The sequence below is a fragment of the Zeugodacus cucurbitae genome, chromosome 2 (assembly GCF_028554725.1).
Source record: "Zeugodacus cucurbitae isolate PBARC_wt_2022May chromosome 2, idZeuCucr1.2, whole genome shotgun sequence".
Classification (NCBI taxonomy): Eukaryota; Metazoa; Arthropoda; class Insecta; order Diptera; family Tephritidae; genus Zeugodacus; species Zeugodacus cucurbitae.
In genome coordinates, this window is record NC_071667.1 from 79,104,887 (window position 1) to 79,123,001 (window position 18,115).

The 18,115-nt window shown below is 33.8% G+C and overlaps 1 protein-coding gene across 1 annotated transcript in view; it reads right to left on the bottom strand.

Annotated features, from left to right (window-relative positions):
- The window catches only part of LOC105213327 (uncharacterized), a 201,062-nt gene extending 186,212 nt beyond the window's left edge, over window positions 1-14,850 (bottom strand). The window contains exon 1 of the mRNA XM_029041040.2: window positions 14,483-14,850. The gene's annotated coding sequence lies outside the window, so the exon portion shown is untranslated. The remainder of the gene's footprint in view (window positions 1-14,482) is intronic.
- Between the last annotated feature and the right edge of the window lie 3,265 nt (window positions 14,851-18,115).

Consider the following 18,115-nt stretch of genomic DNA (forward strand, 5'->3'; position numbering starts at 1 on the left):
AAAACCTAATGACAGCATGAACTGTAAGTAGGGTGTACAAGGAAAAACAAGTGAATGTGTGAAGATATATATTGCTAAGCAAGCAAGTAAAACAAACAAACAACTGATTTTGTAGGTGGTCGCATGTTTCTTTTATGTTTCTACATATATATATGTATGTAGGTGTGTGGCCATATAAGTAGGAGTCAAGCATGACAAACGCACTCAAATTTGTTATTATAAACAGCATAAGAAGATGTTGGCTAAGCAGCCGTTGTGGGTGATGAAATACCAGTGAGTACAACTGAAGTGCAGTGTGTGAAGTGTAGTGTGTGGTTGTGTTGCGGAAGGCACATGCCGGAAGTTAAAGAGCGGATCTAACAAACTGATGAAGACAAAGCGAAGTGGAATAATAGTGTGGGCTGTACATATTAATGCTTGAATATGAATAATGTGTGAACAAATATGTTTAAGCAGTGTACTGTGAATAATAGAGCTGATTAAATTAGTACTAATGTGATACATTTCCTTTGCTTTTGGGAGAATAATTATAAATTCATAAGGTTAAATCCCCAAATCATTTCACAAAAACATGTTGAATTTGTGTAAACATGTTAAGTCGATTTAAAGTGAGAGAAATAGGATAACAACCACGCCCACCTCCCATACAAAGGTTAGGTTAAAAATTACTAAAAGTGTGTTCACTCATTAACGAATCTTCACTTCATAATATATACATAAGGAACCAATGAAGATAGCGGAATAAAACTTTACACAAATAGTGCGTATCATCTCTGGCTTCACTTTTGTAACAATTGTCGAAAACGGAATATAACTTTTCAAGGCCCCAGATATCGAATATGTTGAACTCAGCGCATAAGGGTACATTTTAACCGAAAATATTGGTAATTCTCTACGATAATTTAATGTAATTCAGAGGAAATTGTTTTCTTCTAATAGTGTGTCTCTGTTCCAAAAATTATTGAAATCGGGTAATAACATCTCCTAGCTCAAATATACCTAATTATAGGTTTTTCAAAAATACTGTTGCAATTTCCATATTCGTACGAAGTTCACCAATTGTCGCTGGCTTGTTGGCATAGAACATAGACTTGACGTAGCCCCACAGGAAATAGTCATTTCGTGAGATTATACGTATTGTCCAAGTCCATATCATCCAATTTGGGCTAAAAAAATTTGTTTATCATTGAGCGGTAGTTCACAGCAACGTGCCGATCTTGATCATCACGAAAGAAATACGGCCCAATGACGCTGTCAGTTTTTGTGGGATACAATGGTGACATATGGAGTATGTGTGAATTGCTGCCTGAACAATAACGCTTATTTTGCTTATTAAAGAAGCCATTCACCCTAAAATGAGAAAGACCATACATTGAGCGAAGCGCTCTTAAAGTTAAGGCAACTGACTCCGATAATTTCCACTCGCTGTTGGATCGTATATCTTTTCCGTGATGAAATGGCAAATCTCAGTGAAGAGAGTGAAGGAATAATATGGATTCGTTTACTGTCCCTATCGGTCTAATATTTTTCTAGCGTCCCTTTTGAAAACCCCTATTATAATTGTCAACTCTTAGAGAATAACACATGGCGTATACGTAACATTATTCTATAATAATCACATAAGTACAAAAGTGTATTTTTACAATAGTAGCTATATTGCAGACAATTTAAAAGTAAAATTTTGAGTAGTAAAATATAATTTTTGAATGACAGATCGATCGACCTTTTTTATAATTTTTGGCATATTTTTTTCAGCATATATTTTTAATTAGTAAAATTGTGAAGATAGTTTTATTTTATTCTTATTAAAAATATTTAAATGTGAATTCCTTGAATAAAAACCAAGCTTTGTAAACTAAATGTTAAATTCAATAAAATTTAACCCAAATTACGTGGTTACTCATACGCCATGGCACCACAAGTGTATTTTAAAAGTCAACAATCAGTAAAGCCAAGAGAAAGAAATACAATTCGGCGATAACAGACATGTATACACTACGACAAGACTTGGATTTAATGAAAACATTTCAATCAAAATAATTTTTTAGACACCTCAATTTTAAAAATTATACAGTTTAACAACTTCAAGTAATCAAAAAATCTTGTAAAGTCGTTAGAAATTACTTAGCTATGCTCATATATTTTGTATACGACGTTATTTACAAGCAATTCATATACAAAAGAACGTGTATATATATTTTCATAAATTTCCCTTTTTGCTTTCTACGTTCTCCCCAACACAAGTGCACATAACCTATTAGCACACTTTTGGCCCTTATCGCATAAATCTTCAAACGCTAACCCTTTTCTCGAGTGAGCTGTAAATTATGATGTGCGCACATGTGTGGCTGTGGCTGTGGTGCGACTGCACAGCGTGAGTTTATGATGCCTTTGAACCCATTTCGTGGTGTGTGCTTGTCCTTTCGGTTTACTTGATGACTTCGAAATTGCGCCATGCTGCAGCATAATAATTTCGAGAATGGAGCAGCAGAAGAAAAGGTTGTAGAAGAAAAGAGAAAGCTAAGCACAAAATGTGCAAGTCGTTGCCTAGCAAGGCAGCATGTGAAAGAAAACACTAGCAGCTGACTTTCATTTATACGTGTGTGTTTATTTGCATGTACATATGTTGTTGTTGTTCAAGTTGTTGTGTGGCTTGCCCTATTTGCATTTGATTGAAATTTGCACGTAATTGAGGTGTGGTTTATAACGGCATAAATGTCGACAGCTCCGGCTGCGGCTGCGACGTCAACGCCAACACTTTGACCTTGGTAATCGCTAGAAAGTGGTTTTTCAATATGTGTTTAAGGTGAATTTCTAGCTAAAAACAGCTGCTTGTGGTGCACATATGCTGCGTTGCTTTTGAAGTGAAATGTACCTTTGCATTTATAATATTTGAAAGCAAGCGTAAAACATTTGAACTTTGAAATATGAGATTGCTAAGCTCGGCGGTCGACTGACAAACTTATTTTAATAATACACTCAGCTAAAGAGGTTAAGTGCTTTATGCGATTTTATTTATTTACTTGTTAAGAAATAAGTATTTACACTTATTATATTATGTTTTAGAAAGTGTTTTTCCAGATAACAGTTGAAGCTTTATAAAGCGTCATATAATGGCTATTCAAATATGCTTCTATAAATATACAGAAATGTAAGTATTATTTATATTCATTTGTTTAGTAAAGCATATTTAAGGGAAGTTACGCTATCTGAAGCATTGAAATTGAGCTACAGAGATGTTTAGAATTTGGAAAGTTTTACTAACTAAAAATTTCTTGTTTAATAAAATTTTGAAAAATTATATTTTTATCTTATTTCAACGAAAATAATTTAAAATGTGAATACTTGTAATAAAAATATGTTTTTTATATAATTTAATCACAAAATTCGCAAAAAAAATATAGACTTTACTCTATTCAAGTGGTTACTCATACGCCATGTCCCTCGTGTATTTTCAGATAATATAAATATCTCTAGCTTGTAAAGCTCAAAGAACTATTCAGAAACGATTGTTAAATATATTTAGTATAAATATATCGATATTTTTTCGGAAATAATCAATATCTGTTTAATGATTTTCGACAGTTTTTTAGCTTAATTTTTCATTTAGTACGATATTGAAAAAAAAAAAATGTAACTTATTTCAGCAAAAATAATTTAAATGTAAATTTGGGTAATACAAATTACGTTTTTTAATATAATTAAATAGTTAAATTCTCTCAAAAATAATCAAATTTTACACTAATCAAGAGGTTACTCATACGCCATGTCACCACACGTGTATTCTATAAAGCTAATAATCAGCAAAGCAATTGAAGCCAAGTGAAAGAAATACAATTATCCGATAACAGACGTGGGTACTCATGCATATACACACATTTCTATTAAAAAAAAATAATTTTTATTTTTCTCCGTGAGCTTCCATACACAACGTGTTTCACTTATATGCTTTGAAAAGCACTCTTCTCCATATATATGCAAAGCACATTTCCGCTAGATAATCGCTCGTACTTCAGCTGATTGTCAAGCACAAACTTAGTCAGCCAGCCACATACTCCTAGCTCCTCCATTGTCACTCGGTTTTACAACAATGTTGCTGGCAACAAATGCTGCCAAAGCAACACACGCCGCCTAATAGCTTTAGCGCGGTAGGAAACTCACTTTGCTGTGCTATCGTTTGAGGATTTTAATCTCTTTATCGCATTTGTAATGCTAAACACGTTCGACACGCTGCCGTCGCTGTCGCAAGCGTGTGTTGCCTGCAACATCCTGTCACTCAGGACGCCCATGCTTCAAACGGCGTCATGTCTCGTCAATTCTCAACAACAATCCAAATGTTTGGCGGTGCTGCAGGTGTGTTCACGACTGTAAATATATACCTAAGTATATATGTATGCATATATGCATATGTGTTTGTTTGTATATTTCGTGCAATTGTCTTGTTTTGCTGCATGTCTGCACGCAAATTGAATGAATGAATACAAAATACGTTCTGGTGTGGGTAAATGATTCACGGCGCGCATACAAAGTAACTGTAGTCGTCATATATGTGTGCGTGTGTGCATTCATTTGCACTCGATTCGTGCTCACTCGTTGTGCTAGCAATTTATGCTTCAAGTATGCCTTTGTACATTTGCGCGGCAACATAATGGCACAGCGCGCCCGCTTCGAGTATATGAGAGTTGTGGGAATGTAGGAATGAATGGCTGACAACAAAAATGCAAATATATGCGTGCATGTTTTATTTACATGCACATTAAGATTGTTGCTCTGCCATTTGTAGATTTGCTCATGATTTACTTTATGCGAATATGTAAATGTGCGCGCACTCCTCACACAGATGGATTTATAGCTGAATAAATTGAAGGTTGTTGCGTGGTTGGCATATAATTTTTTGTAACATTTTAAGAGTTTAAGCCAGTAAGGAGTTGGGGGAGGGAAGGGGTGCGCTTAATGGGGTTAAATTAATTTAAATTTTGAAACTTTTTTAAAATAAATTTTCAGCAATTTTTTCTACAATATTCTCTTTTTAAGTTCATCTGACTCGTTGAGGGGCATAGGGCTGCAACATAGTGCCTTCATAGTTCACGACTTTGTGAAATGGCTTTTAGTTGGCTATAAGTTTTCCACACCAACTTAAGTTTTTTGTACAATACTAGTAAAAAGCATTTATCGTTAAAATTTTATCGATAACTCGGGTTTCTTATCGATCATTTGAACAGTTTTAAAAAATACTGGTTATTAATTATTTGCTGTATAGTATTATCGATATATTTTGAGAAATAATCGATATATAATAATATCGATATCTCTTCTGAAATAATCGATATTTTTTTTTGACATTTTCGGTTTATATAGCTTTAAGTAATTTTAAGGTAGACTCGTTAATTATTCTAAGAATAATAATATTGATATTTTTTCAGAAATTATCGATAACTTTTTATGAATTTTGACCACATAAACTGAATGAATTGATCAATCACAATTTTGATTGAGAGACCCTTTTCGCCCTTCTCACTGCCGGCTACTTCATAACCGATCAGCTGTTATATATTTGTTGTTTTTGCTTTTCATTAGAAGTTGGTAAGTTTCATCTGCTGATCGCTATTACTTAGAAGCGACATCTACCGTATAGTAGTATTAATACGGTCTTTGCCGCAGAGTTGCATTTCATTTTCAAGTCGTTTAAAATTCAATTAAAAACTTACGTAAATTTTTATTTTGTATGGTAAATCGATCTTAATCAGCGTATTAATCGAGCAGAGGCCGGTTTATTGATCAATTAGCTCCTGTATAAAAAGGCTGTTAAACGGTATTATTAATAGAATCAAAACTCAATCAATATTTAAATATTTTTAGTTTGTCGTGCATTTAACTAACCAAACCCAAAAAGGGAAGATTATATATTCTTCTCTGTATAATCACGATATATGTACTAGATTTTCGCAAACTTCTGTTATATTAAATAGTTATTTTTTTTTATTTTACGTAATTTTATAAGTAAGTATGACAAAGCATTTATCTTCTTCTTACCCGTTATCTTTATGTCTGCTCTCTCATATTTTCTCAACACATTAAGTAGAAAAATGTTTTGTCTTGATATGCCATGGTTGTTGTATATATACTAGAGCTTAATATTTATTAGCCCATTAAGTAAACGTTGCGTAATAAAACTCATTTTAAGTAAAACCCGTAATTTCTTATCTTACTGTGCATTAAATCTACTTTTGTTGGCATGAATACTGCGGTGGGAAGAGTAAAGAGAGAGTATGTGTTGGTAGTGTTTACTCATTGAGGCGCGCTTTAAAAATTTCGTATGATAAAATGACGTTATGGCTGGTTTCTTTTACAAAGAGGAGTATTTCTATCCTCAACTTAAAGTGGTAGCTCATTAAACTATTAAAAGCGCCGTGTATCAAGAAGAAAACAAAGTTGTAAGTTTCGTCTTCCATATTTCATCTGCGAATCTTCTTATAGCGGCCAAAAGAAGTCTCCATAACCAGCGTTAATTCGTACTTCATATTTGCTAAAATTTTATGTATATATATATTTTTTTTATTTCTAAACTGATTCGTACACATTTTTCTACATTATTGAGTTATGCCGAGCACAGCTGGCTGCTTCATTTTGTCAATTTCCAATATTCACAAATTTATTGCCTACACATTTTGCATGCCCAATGAATTTTATGCGCCATATTGCAGCTAATAACGAACGTGGTAAAGGAGCAGCATAGCAGCAGCAGCTTGCCTGCCACATTATATAACATAAATAACTCATAAGTAACATATAACATTTATAATCGTCGAGCTGGCAAGTTGACAGCGAGCAATTCACAATTCCCAGACACACCTCATACATACATATAAGTATATGAGCGAGCACTATACTCACAACGCTTGTACGCGGCACGCCCATTCAGCGCGGGTAATTCAGTAAATATGCGCGCATAAATCAAGCGTTGGTAATAGTGATGTTCACAAACGCCGCGGGCACTTTCTTAAGAATAATGTAATTCTTAGTCATTTTTATTGTGCTCATATTTCATGACACCTCAGCGCGCGCACACAGACACAGTCACACTCATACGAATGTAGGAGCAAAGGAAATTTATTTGCGACGGAAGCGAAGCGACTCAAAGTTGGCTAACACACACTTATATAAATATATATATATATTTACACTTTATATGAATATATATTCCTCTGGCTTTCCGCTTGCATTTGTTTGAGCTCGCGCGCTCACAGGCAGTCATCAGCTGGCGGCGACGCAGCGCACGCTTCCTCAATTCCCAGTGAGGTTAATGCCTGGAAGCGTCGCATTGCGGCATATTTTCTGACGCGTAAATTGCAAAAGTGGCAAAGCAGTTTCTCTTTGCTGCTTTTCTGCATTTCCTTTCGCTGTGTGCTATGGAGTGAATGGCTTAAGGATGTAAATCGGAAGGCATTTCGCTTTTGTGGAATTTCAAGTGAATTTGCTTTTACTATTATCAGCTTGAAAGTTATGCGATATTATTCGTAAATTATGGTAATGATTGCTCACTTAACTATCATTGTTGCATAGCTTAACTACATAGTTTACTCAAGAGAAAGTGATAAAGGAATGCGCGGTATTATTTAAGGTTTAAATTTTGACCTAGTTTTATCAAAATTGAGGTATGTTTTCTTAAAGCATCTCTTCGACCGGTAATTGCCAATCCACGGAAAAAAATCATCAGCCTTTCGGATAGGTTCTTTATGGCATAACTTCTCGAATAGAAGGATAGCTATTTTATGTGGTCACTTTGGGGATACGTGACCTCAATGTTTCTACTCAATTTAGGTCCGAGAAAATAGTAACCTGACTCAATGAATCATTAGATAGGAATATAGAAATGTTTCCTTATAATGTCTTTTCTTAGCATGCTTGAATCAGGTGGATGTTATAAGGCCTCCAAATTTTTGCCTTATTGTTAGTCAAGTCATACGAAGAAATATAAATAGTTTAATTTAATATAGACTTAACCTTACGGAATTTTCTGATCACAACCACGCCTACTTCCAATATAACTCAAATTTTAGTTCCATCTCAGACTTTACAATACATAAATCAAGAAGCAATAAAAATTTCGGAAAAACATTTTGTACAAATACTATATTGGAGGTGTGGCCTCGCTTGTCAAAAAAATATTGAATTCGGACTATAACTTTTCAAGGCCCAGATATGGAACATAAATACCTCAGAGCATGGGGGAAATTTTTTACCGGAAATATTAGTAAATTGCTCAAATATTTTAAAGAAATACATAGAGAATCGCTTTCTTCTAATAATGTGTCTCTGTGCCACCACAAGGTCCAACATACCTAATATTAGCATTTCCTAGATTCCGGTGGACTTTGTACGGTATATAACGGCTAATATGTGAGATATCTTAGAAAAATCAAGTTTATTTATAATCTTGCATATGATGTATGTAGCTCGGTGGCAAAAACGAGTGAAATCGGATCAGGAATGACCCCAGCCCCCATATACTATATATAATGATTTTCGTTATTCTAATGGACGTTATGTCGAGTAAGTGGATCATATTTTACTTTGATTAAATAAAATTAAATTAAATTAATAAAATATTCGGTTACACCCGACTAAGTTCTTCCTTACTTGTTTTTCTCTTAAAACTCCTCTTCATTAACAAAAATTGATGTAACGAAATAATTTAAAACGTCAATAGACCTAATTAAAACATGCCAACCGACGTAATGAGCTACCCCAATTCATTACTCAAAAGCGGCTTTAAAGACATTAAACTTTAAAGTTCACAGTTCGCAGCACACCAACAAAAGCAACCACAGTGTGCAGAGAAACCCACTTCTAGCGCGTTGCTACCACAAGTTCGCCACAATTAAGAAAACTTTGCGCCAAGATAATTATTTCTCCTGATAGCGGTATTGGGCACGTGACGGACGGACGGATACATGTTTCGCATCCATCAGACTGAAGAGAGATGCAGAGCGAAGACAGCAATGAGTTACGTGCGCAATGCTGTTGTGATTTATTTGTTGTTGTTGCTGCTGTTTATTTCACGTAATCTTTCATTTTAGTTGCGGGCGCTGCAGACACACCGAATCACTATACAATCATTCACGGGTACTATAAAGCGAAGTGAATTGAAGGCGTTGCGCGTCTGTGTGCGGTTATTTAGAGTGGAAGTGAAGTGAAATGGATTGAATTGAACCGTTAGTTGTATCATTGATTGCGTGCGTACAGTTGCAAACCGCAGTGGGTTCTCACTGTGTGATATATATCTACATTTATATATATATATTTATACCGTAATGAGTAAGAATGGCATAGAAATGTGTGCGTACAGTGTCGTAGTTAGGTAGAATTCCTTTCTTTAATGAATCATCAAACTGATGTCCTACCTCCTCACCACTTTTGTTCTTCTTCTTATTATCTGTGTTACGTTCGCAGTTCATAGCAGTTGGTCGAGTCGTTCGCATTCACCTGCTCCTGCTCCAATGAAAATCAATAATTCAGCGCCGAGTATTGAGTTAATGTGGCAAGCAGATACGCAGACAGACAGTCAGACACGCTTGAGCAATCTCATACAGTGCGAATGGGCTGTGAAGGCGCCGTCAGTCTTTGTTTTGTTTTTGAATGGAAAGCTGGTTGAATGAATTGTGAAACTTACCTACATTCTTTAAAACTATCACTGCAGTATTATGAGTATACAATCACTAAGTAGGTATGTATGTATGTGATTGCGAATCCGTTGTCGGTAAGCCGCAGTGAAGCTAGACATGTGTATAATCCAAATTCATATATTTGTGAATTCTTTATACTGAATATTTAGATATTTGCAGCTCCTCATAGAAAGGAACTGTTCTTTACTTACTTTTACATAATATATTCATATTTACCGCGTCATTTGTCTATATACTCTTTTCATAATACCAATAGTCTATGGATACAAAGGTTTAAAATGAAAGCGGCAAATACAAATGAGTTAATTTGGCTGTCAGCGCTGACAGTATACTGACTACACGAGAATAGGTTGTTAGCAAGTAGCATGAGCGGCAACCGCTGCGGTGGTGACTTAATCTATTAGTATCACAGCTGTTGGCTGCTAAAACTGTGCTATGAATAGCCATTCACAGCAGGCGTCTTTCATTTTGCATATTTTTAGGCGGTTTCATTCACTTTCACACTGAGCTTTCAGTCTTAATTAGGTACTAATAAGCAGGGCGAAAGTAGGTTATGTCGGCCGAGTCTGAAAGTATCAGGAAATTATCCAGTGCTAAATTTAGCTTAAAGGTGTGTTTGTGCATTCAGCTGGATGAAGAAAGGGTTAAGTTTAAAATGTGTTGGTTAGTGAAATTAATTTAAAGAATTTTTAAATCTCTGCAAAAATAATATTTTCTTCATATTAGAAAGCGTGAGTAAAAGTTATAGTACTAAGTTGAAGTGGTTGTTATTGTAAGTGAAGGTAGAGTGGATAATAAAACCTTTGAAGGGAATAAGATAAAATTTAGATAGTTAAAAATATTTTCCAGCGTATTGTATTTTTTTTCAGAGCTTCAAGAAGTGACTTAATATTATCTTATTATTATTTGGAAGAGCGAGAAAAAATTCCATACCGCGAAGTTATCAAAGACATTTTCAATGAAAGGCATGTAGCAATAACTAATAGAATAAATACCTCTATTCTATAACAAACCGAGTATAGTCGCCAATAGCCAATCATAGATCAAAATGAGAACATGACAAGCAGTTAGTCAATTAACGGCATTATTTTCCATGTCTACCTTAAATTCTTGCACAAATTTGCGCAATGCTTCCAAATACTTCAAACAGTGCTACACAAAACTGTAAACTTGCACTTATTATCTGCTTATTCTAGGATACTGAGATAAATTTTCAAACATAATATGAAATCTTGTTTCAGTAGCCAGGACAATTATACTGGCCACTATACTTCATTAGCCTTACACAATTGAGATTAGGTAAGGTTAGGTTAGGTTTGTAGGCAGATCTCTGTAAATACAGAAGATCTCACTTAGACAGTTTTGAGCGCTGTGCTTTGTGATACCAATAAACTCGTAATGGATCAAAGACTCTTAAGATTAAGTAAAACACTTGAAATCGATTACGAATTTCTTTACTCGGTCCTTGGGCCTACCAAGGCGTTTCATCCTCAGCCTGGCAAAAGCTGGACAGTGAAGGAGGAAATACTTAGATGATTCCCTCTCGCCTTCCTCCAAACAGTTTTGTCAACTAGCATTTGACAATGAAATCGACAATGTCCAGTAAGTACACGAATGATCGCGCTGAGATGGACCTTGCTAAGGGAAAGCAGTTCAAAGGACATTTTACGCCCCACAGCGGGTCAAAAGGAACTCCCAACTGCACCTGGTTGTTAATTAATAAACAATTAGGTTAATTATGAACAATTACAGTAATTAATGATTTGAATAGGTCTAAAACTTGAAACGAAATCCATTAAACCAATTTTTTGTAGAAACATCTGTATTACTCTAAGCTTTCGAGTCATTGAGTATCTGTGTCAGTGAAATTGGTCAAGTGCGACACGAAGCAATTATGAACGCTAAATTAAATGTTCTGATGAGGAAATTATATAGATCAGTGTCAAAGGAAACACGCCATGCCATACCATCTAAATTCATCATTTGGAATTTGTAAAAAATATTCATATGTGTGCCTCTGTGATTTATATGTGATTTGACAAACTCTTTCATTGTTCGAAAAACTAACAGAATTATTTTCAGTGAAACCTTCAAAAAAGTATTAACACTAGTATAAAAAAGTTTAGAACAAAACTCCGTTATAAACACAACAAATATGCTTTAAATCAATAAGGTTACATGCAATAAAATTAATAAATATATACTTTTCCATTAAAATGCATGAATAATATTTAAACAAGTTGTTTTTTCATTTTGCTAAACTCCCCGCCTCTGAAATTGTTAAAAAATAACGGAAGCCTATATTTATATTTTATTCAGCTCTGTGCTGGTGTTGGTTAGAGTTATCGTTCGCGTGCCAGCAGCGCATAAACGCCGCGCGCCTAAACAAATAGCACGAAAACAAAGTGTGTCAAATACAAAGTACAACGCGAGCGCACGCAAACACATACATATACGAGGCGCGAATACATAAATATACATATTTTTAGTATTTTATGGCACTGTGTAAATAATTCAAGCTGAAGTTCACGCTATGTTATCTTTCAAAAATAACATTTTTTTACAGTTATTCGCTGGCATGAGTGGACGCTTATGACCGTTGGCGCCGAAATTTTTAAAACAACAAATATTTACATGCGATGACTGCGGATTTGTTTGCTTTCCATATTCTCGCATGTAAATATTTAAATGGTACAATGGCATTTTTGAATAAATATTATAAAAATATTTAATGACTAACGGTGCTAGAGGTAAGTGGAAGACTACACACAAGTGCTACAAAGATATTTTACCTTTTATGTTTTATTTTTTACCGTATTGAAAGACAGAGAGAAACAAAAATTAAAATAAAATCATGTCAAGGACGGCCAATCCTTCTTGATGTGATTAATTGTGGTTGATAAAATCCTTGAAAATATTCAATAAAGTGTCAGGGTTTATTTTTGGTGGAGGCAGACACCATCGTAGAAGAGTCCTTTGCTTTTATAGCGAATTAATTTTGATTTTGGGGGCTTCAAGGCTTTTTTCAAGAGTAGTTTAGTGATTCATGCAGGATATATTCTATAGAATATTTTCATCATCTAGACAGTTATCTGAAGATCTCATCCATATATGTATATATTTGAAGTCTCTTCTAATAATTATATTCATCACATTCTATTCAATCATAGCTATATTCTGTCGCAGTCTACTTTAGGTTCAATTGATCCCAAGAAAGTCTCCTCACACTTGAACTCAGTTGATATTCTAAGTCAGCTTACATTAAAGAGTTCATCTAAAATCCAAAATGAAAACACTACCTAAACTAGTTACTTTGTCATTGAATGGACTACGACGTCTGTTTTATGAACCAAATCACAGCGCAATTTGCGCGTCAAGAAGCGTTAAATTAAAGAGCTGCCAACACAACAAACCAAACAGACAGCCAAACCACAACCGCAAAAGCAGTGAAACAGCAAACGACCACGAAAGTAACCACAATAATTTCAGCGCAAAGCATAAAAATATACATTTACATAGCCGCAGAAAAACAAAACAAAACACCGTTAAACAAAAAGCGACGAGTAAAAGCAGCAAATTTGATTAGCGCACAAAGTGACTGGCATTTGTTTTTGTTACTAAACAAAACAACGGCGTGGCGCTCGAATTTCGCGAGCGCTTTTGTTTTCTTCAATACGCCAGCTAATGGCCGGGAAGTGGAAACGGTTTGGCGTGGCAGGATATCATTTGCAACAATGTCGGGCCATATCTCGCGTCGTCATCGCCCTTCCAAATTGCGAAAGTCAAGTCGAAACTGCGTCGGTTTTTGGCTACGCCCCGTCCGGCTGTCTGTCCGTCTGTCCGCTTGTCTGTTTATTTGTCTGCTGTCTGATTATACTAAAAGGGCTGGCTCACACAAATGGGCAATTCGCTGTTTGGCTTTCTTTTTTTGCTATTGACTTTTGCTGGCGTTTTTGTACTAGTACTTTGTTGTAAGTGCCGCTGTCTGAGTATTTATACAAGCTGCTGTGCTAATAATGGCAGGCCACGTACTATGGGACGTTTCTGAATGCTGGAGAGAAAAATATATAAAAATTTCAATAATAATTTTTTTCAATTAGGGGTCTTGGGCACGTAGTACTAAGACTAGCTAAAAATGTGACGAATTGGTTGTACATATATCAAATAATTATTACTAAAATTACCTAATAAAAATGTTAAATTCTTATGTCTACTTTGGCAGCTGTTTTGACAGCTATCTCCATAGGAACGTTTATACCACTAAAAAGAAAAAAGAACCCTATTTATGGGAGAAAAGTATATAAAATAATAATAATGGTTTAAGTATAACCAAAAGAAGACTTGACTGTTAGTTTGATGATAGTATAAATATATATTTTAACTAATTATTTGTAAAAGCCACACACTGTGCTTTTATCATTTCATGTTTTCTCTCCTTCTACTTCGTGCACAATATGCACTCTGAGGTCATTGACAGATTGTTTACAGTGGTCATTGATTGACTAAGTAAAATAAAAATAGCAGAAACATGAGCTTTCAACGTGGTCTTCCACAACCAAGAGGTAGGCGAACGAGGCTATAAAAAGGCTCATTCTTGCATGCACAAAATCTTATGAAAAATAAAAATAAATAGAAACTAAGTAAAAAGGCGATAGTACTGCATTATGTAGAGACTTGAGAGCGACAAAACCTGCATTTCGTTTAACTAGAAACACGCTACTTTTTGCTGAAAAACTTCAAAAAAACGTAACATAAAAAGTTTTCGTGCACTGAAAATGCTCAGACATTCTACTCACTTTTTGCAAGTCAAATCCAGCCAAAATCCTGCCATGCTTTGCGCCATTCACCACTGCACTATTTCTTATTAGTTTTTTCTATATTTCTATTTTTGGTTTCTTATTTTATTAATTTTTTTGTTGTTGCCCTTATTTACTTTAGTTAAGCGTTATAATGCCGTGTGCTCAGCTTACTTATATTGCTTACAGATTTTGTTTTTGTTGCTTTCAGCTAAAACGCGGTTGTAGTTGGTATTATTAATAAACCAATTTCATGTAAGCGAGACGATAGCGGCTTAGCATTAGACTTAAGCTTGCAGCGGAGAGCCTTTTATGTGACGAGCTCGAGCTCTGCACACATAAGCTGCTTGCTTGCAACACTAAAGCATATACCCACTGCCACTATTTCCTTTCAAATTAGTTGTAAATATGTATTTCACACACACTGTTGTTATTATTGTTGTTGCTTTGCCTACACACGCACGAGTCGCTGTCGCGTGGTAGTGGAGTGGAAGTACGATAAATTTCGCTCACTCGACACAGATTGAATCGATTATAACACTGAAATGCACCAAAACTCGATTAAACCGGTAATAACTTTAAGCGAATTGATGGCAAATGCAATTTTCACAGTTAAATCGTTTGGCTTTTGATTGCTTGCCTTTGCTTTTTGCTTGTGTAAGTATAGTTATAAGGAATTTGTGCTTGATGTCGCTTGTATATATCGGTTATTTAACTGTTACTGCTTGCAGTTATTTTGTATTTATTTTGAAAATATTTTATTTATTAATTAAAGTGACTTCATAAATTTATTTAATATAAGAACACTGAGTTTTGAGTTAAAATTTTTTGTTGTAAATTGGCTTTGATTTTTTTAAGAATTATAAAATAGAAAATCAGACTAATATTTGATATGTTTCGTTAAATTTAATTATATTTTTAAGCGAAAATTTTACTTTTACATTTTTTGTGTTTTTATGAGACACAGTTGTGATTTTGCTTTTAATTTGGTTTAAATTATTAAATCACCAGCACTTCATTTCTAAGGTTTCGAACGCGGTTTTTTAGTTCACGAAAGTTACGATAAGTTTTTCATATGCTTTTTATGTAATATTTCCACTTCAATGTATTTTTTAAATTTTTAATTATTAAATTTAGTAAATTTTTTGATAACTTTTTTTTTTAATTAATAATATAGAAGCAATTCTCTTCACTTGTAATATTTTACTGGTTCACTGTGTTGTTTTATTTCACTAATATCTTTTTCAATAATAAATTGGTATTTTTCTTATATTTTTTTATTGTAATTTATGCACTTTTTAAGCATTGTTTAATTTTATTTCATTTATTCATCACTTCCAGTTATATATTTTGCTATTTTCACAACTTTTGGTTTGATCTAGCCAACATATCGTGTTCATTTTTTCATCAAGCTGAAAACAAAAATTTAATTAATTAGTTAATTGAAAGCTAATATGTACAAGCCGAAAAAATATTATTTACAAAAATATTCATATATCATAATGGTGTTGGAAATTTTTATGGAATTTTGTATGATTGTTATTGTTGGTGTAGTGAACTTAAATGAAATCGAAAAAAATTAAACTTTTTTTTTGCTTTTGTAACGGTATTTTTTTAAGTGTGGTTTGCAATGAAGCAATAGTTTTTTCTGAGTTGACCAATTTCACAGCTGTTAATTGATTTATGCTCGGCTTGGTTTTTCATTTCATGAATAATAAAATTTACTAGGGAAAAATCTTGTTTGCTGACTTACGGCCCAAGTTGTTGAAAAAAGAGAATGAAATCTGAGGCTCTCGGCTTTAATTTATTCTAACCATCCTCAACGATCACCTGCCCTAAATCGTGTCTAAAGTATGATGTCAAATCATATTCTTTATAATAAAGCAAAATTCTTTGACATAATATTAAATGAAATACGTTTTATTTTTTCTTGAAAACTACATTAAAAAAAAAATACCTTTAATTCCTTGGTCTTCCAATGAATGCACTTCTAACGTGAAAGATGATAAGGGAATAGTTTTATGAGATCGCAATTCCTTCTAAATATCGATATAAAGTAAAAAAACTAAAGTGATTATTCAAACTATTCAAATTTTATAGGAATGATTTCAGATTATATGTCTCATATTTTAAATAATCAGCTTCGCTTAGAATGTTTTGGGTATTGACGAAATCGAAATTAACTGCAAAGTTCGTAATTTAAGAATTTTAAACAATATTAATTAAACTGAAAATTGTATGAAATCATATTAGTCATATATTTCTAAATAAATATACAGCTAATTTTTGCACAATATTTTTTTCCATGTTCTAACCTCAAATATAGTTTCATGTAAATATTACAACTGTTTATATGCAATATGTTTCACACACATACTTTAATTACTTGCAATCGTATTCAGACACATAACACTCGTAAACAATTAAATAGAACACCTGAGAGTTTCCCACTATTTTTCAATTAATTCTTTGAAAAGCGATTAAAAGGTGAAAATGATTTTTATGTACAATGTATAGTACGTTGTTATTATTGTTGTTTGCTAAGTACTAAATTCCATGCATTTTTGTAAAACTATGATCTAACTAGTTTTACAATATAAAATCAATACAGTAGATTTATAATGTATATATACCAAACTGTTATATTCTACGATTAATACGAGTATTAAAAGCTATATTCCTTCTATGTACCAGTTACTTTCAAAACAGCTATGAGCCTGATGATTACTGATTACTTCCATTTAAGCACACATTTACACCGTTTTATGCCAAATTAAGACTTCCCAAACTTTCCATATATTGATTCTATGCTATTGCGTGTCTGCGCCGAGCAACTTTTCACCTTCTACTATATAAATTATTTACCATTACATATTGAGCTTGTGGCTAGGACATTTCAACTTTCTTGCCAAGTTTTTTCGCCTCACCATTACTGCCGTAATTAACATAATTCTGGCCTACTTAATGGCGTATTACCGTTAGTCACAGTACACACAAAGTGAATTGCGCAAATTCTTTGCGTTAATTTTACTTTGATGAACTTCGGCCAATTACGATAATGTGTTTCAAAACAAACCTGGGTGTGAGTGTGTGGGTTTGCTTGAAATATGGCTTCTATACAAAAAAATGGAAGTGTGTGTGCGTCTATACATGCTGATGTTCCGCTATTGTGGCGCTAAAGTCCTCCTATCGCATATTTTTCCATTGGTTATGGTCTACGCTTAATTTGGTAATTACTATAGAGCTGGAAATGTGTACAACAACAACAACATTTAGATTTCGAAAAGTTAGCTATATTTACACATTACCACCTACATGCTATTTTTATGCTTCGGTAATTTAGTCGGTGCTTAATTTTTATTGCTTTTGTTGGTGCAAAAATTGTCCCTGTTTCTTTTGTGACAAATTTTCGGTGAAAGCAATATTTATTGAGTAGAGTGGGAAATTGTTTTGTTTGGCGCAGATTTCTTTCTGTTGAATTTTGATAGAGAATTATTGACTTTTCGTGTCCAGAATATTAAATTTGTTGAATTTAAAGTGAAAGGACGTGTGAAAACTAATTTTATAATTATACCTTAAAGTTTATATATGAAATAATTCATTCTGCCCATAGCCTTTAAGTGTTGACTTATT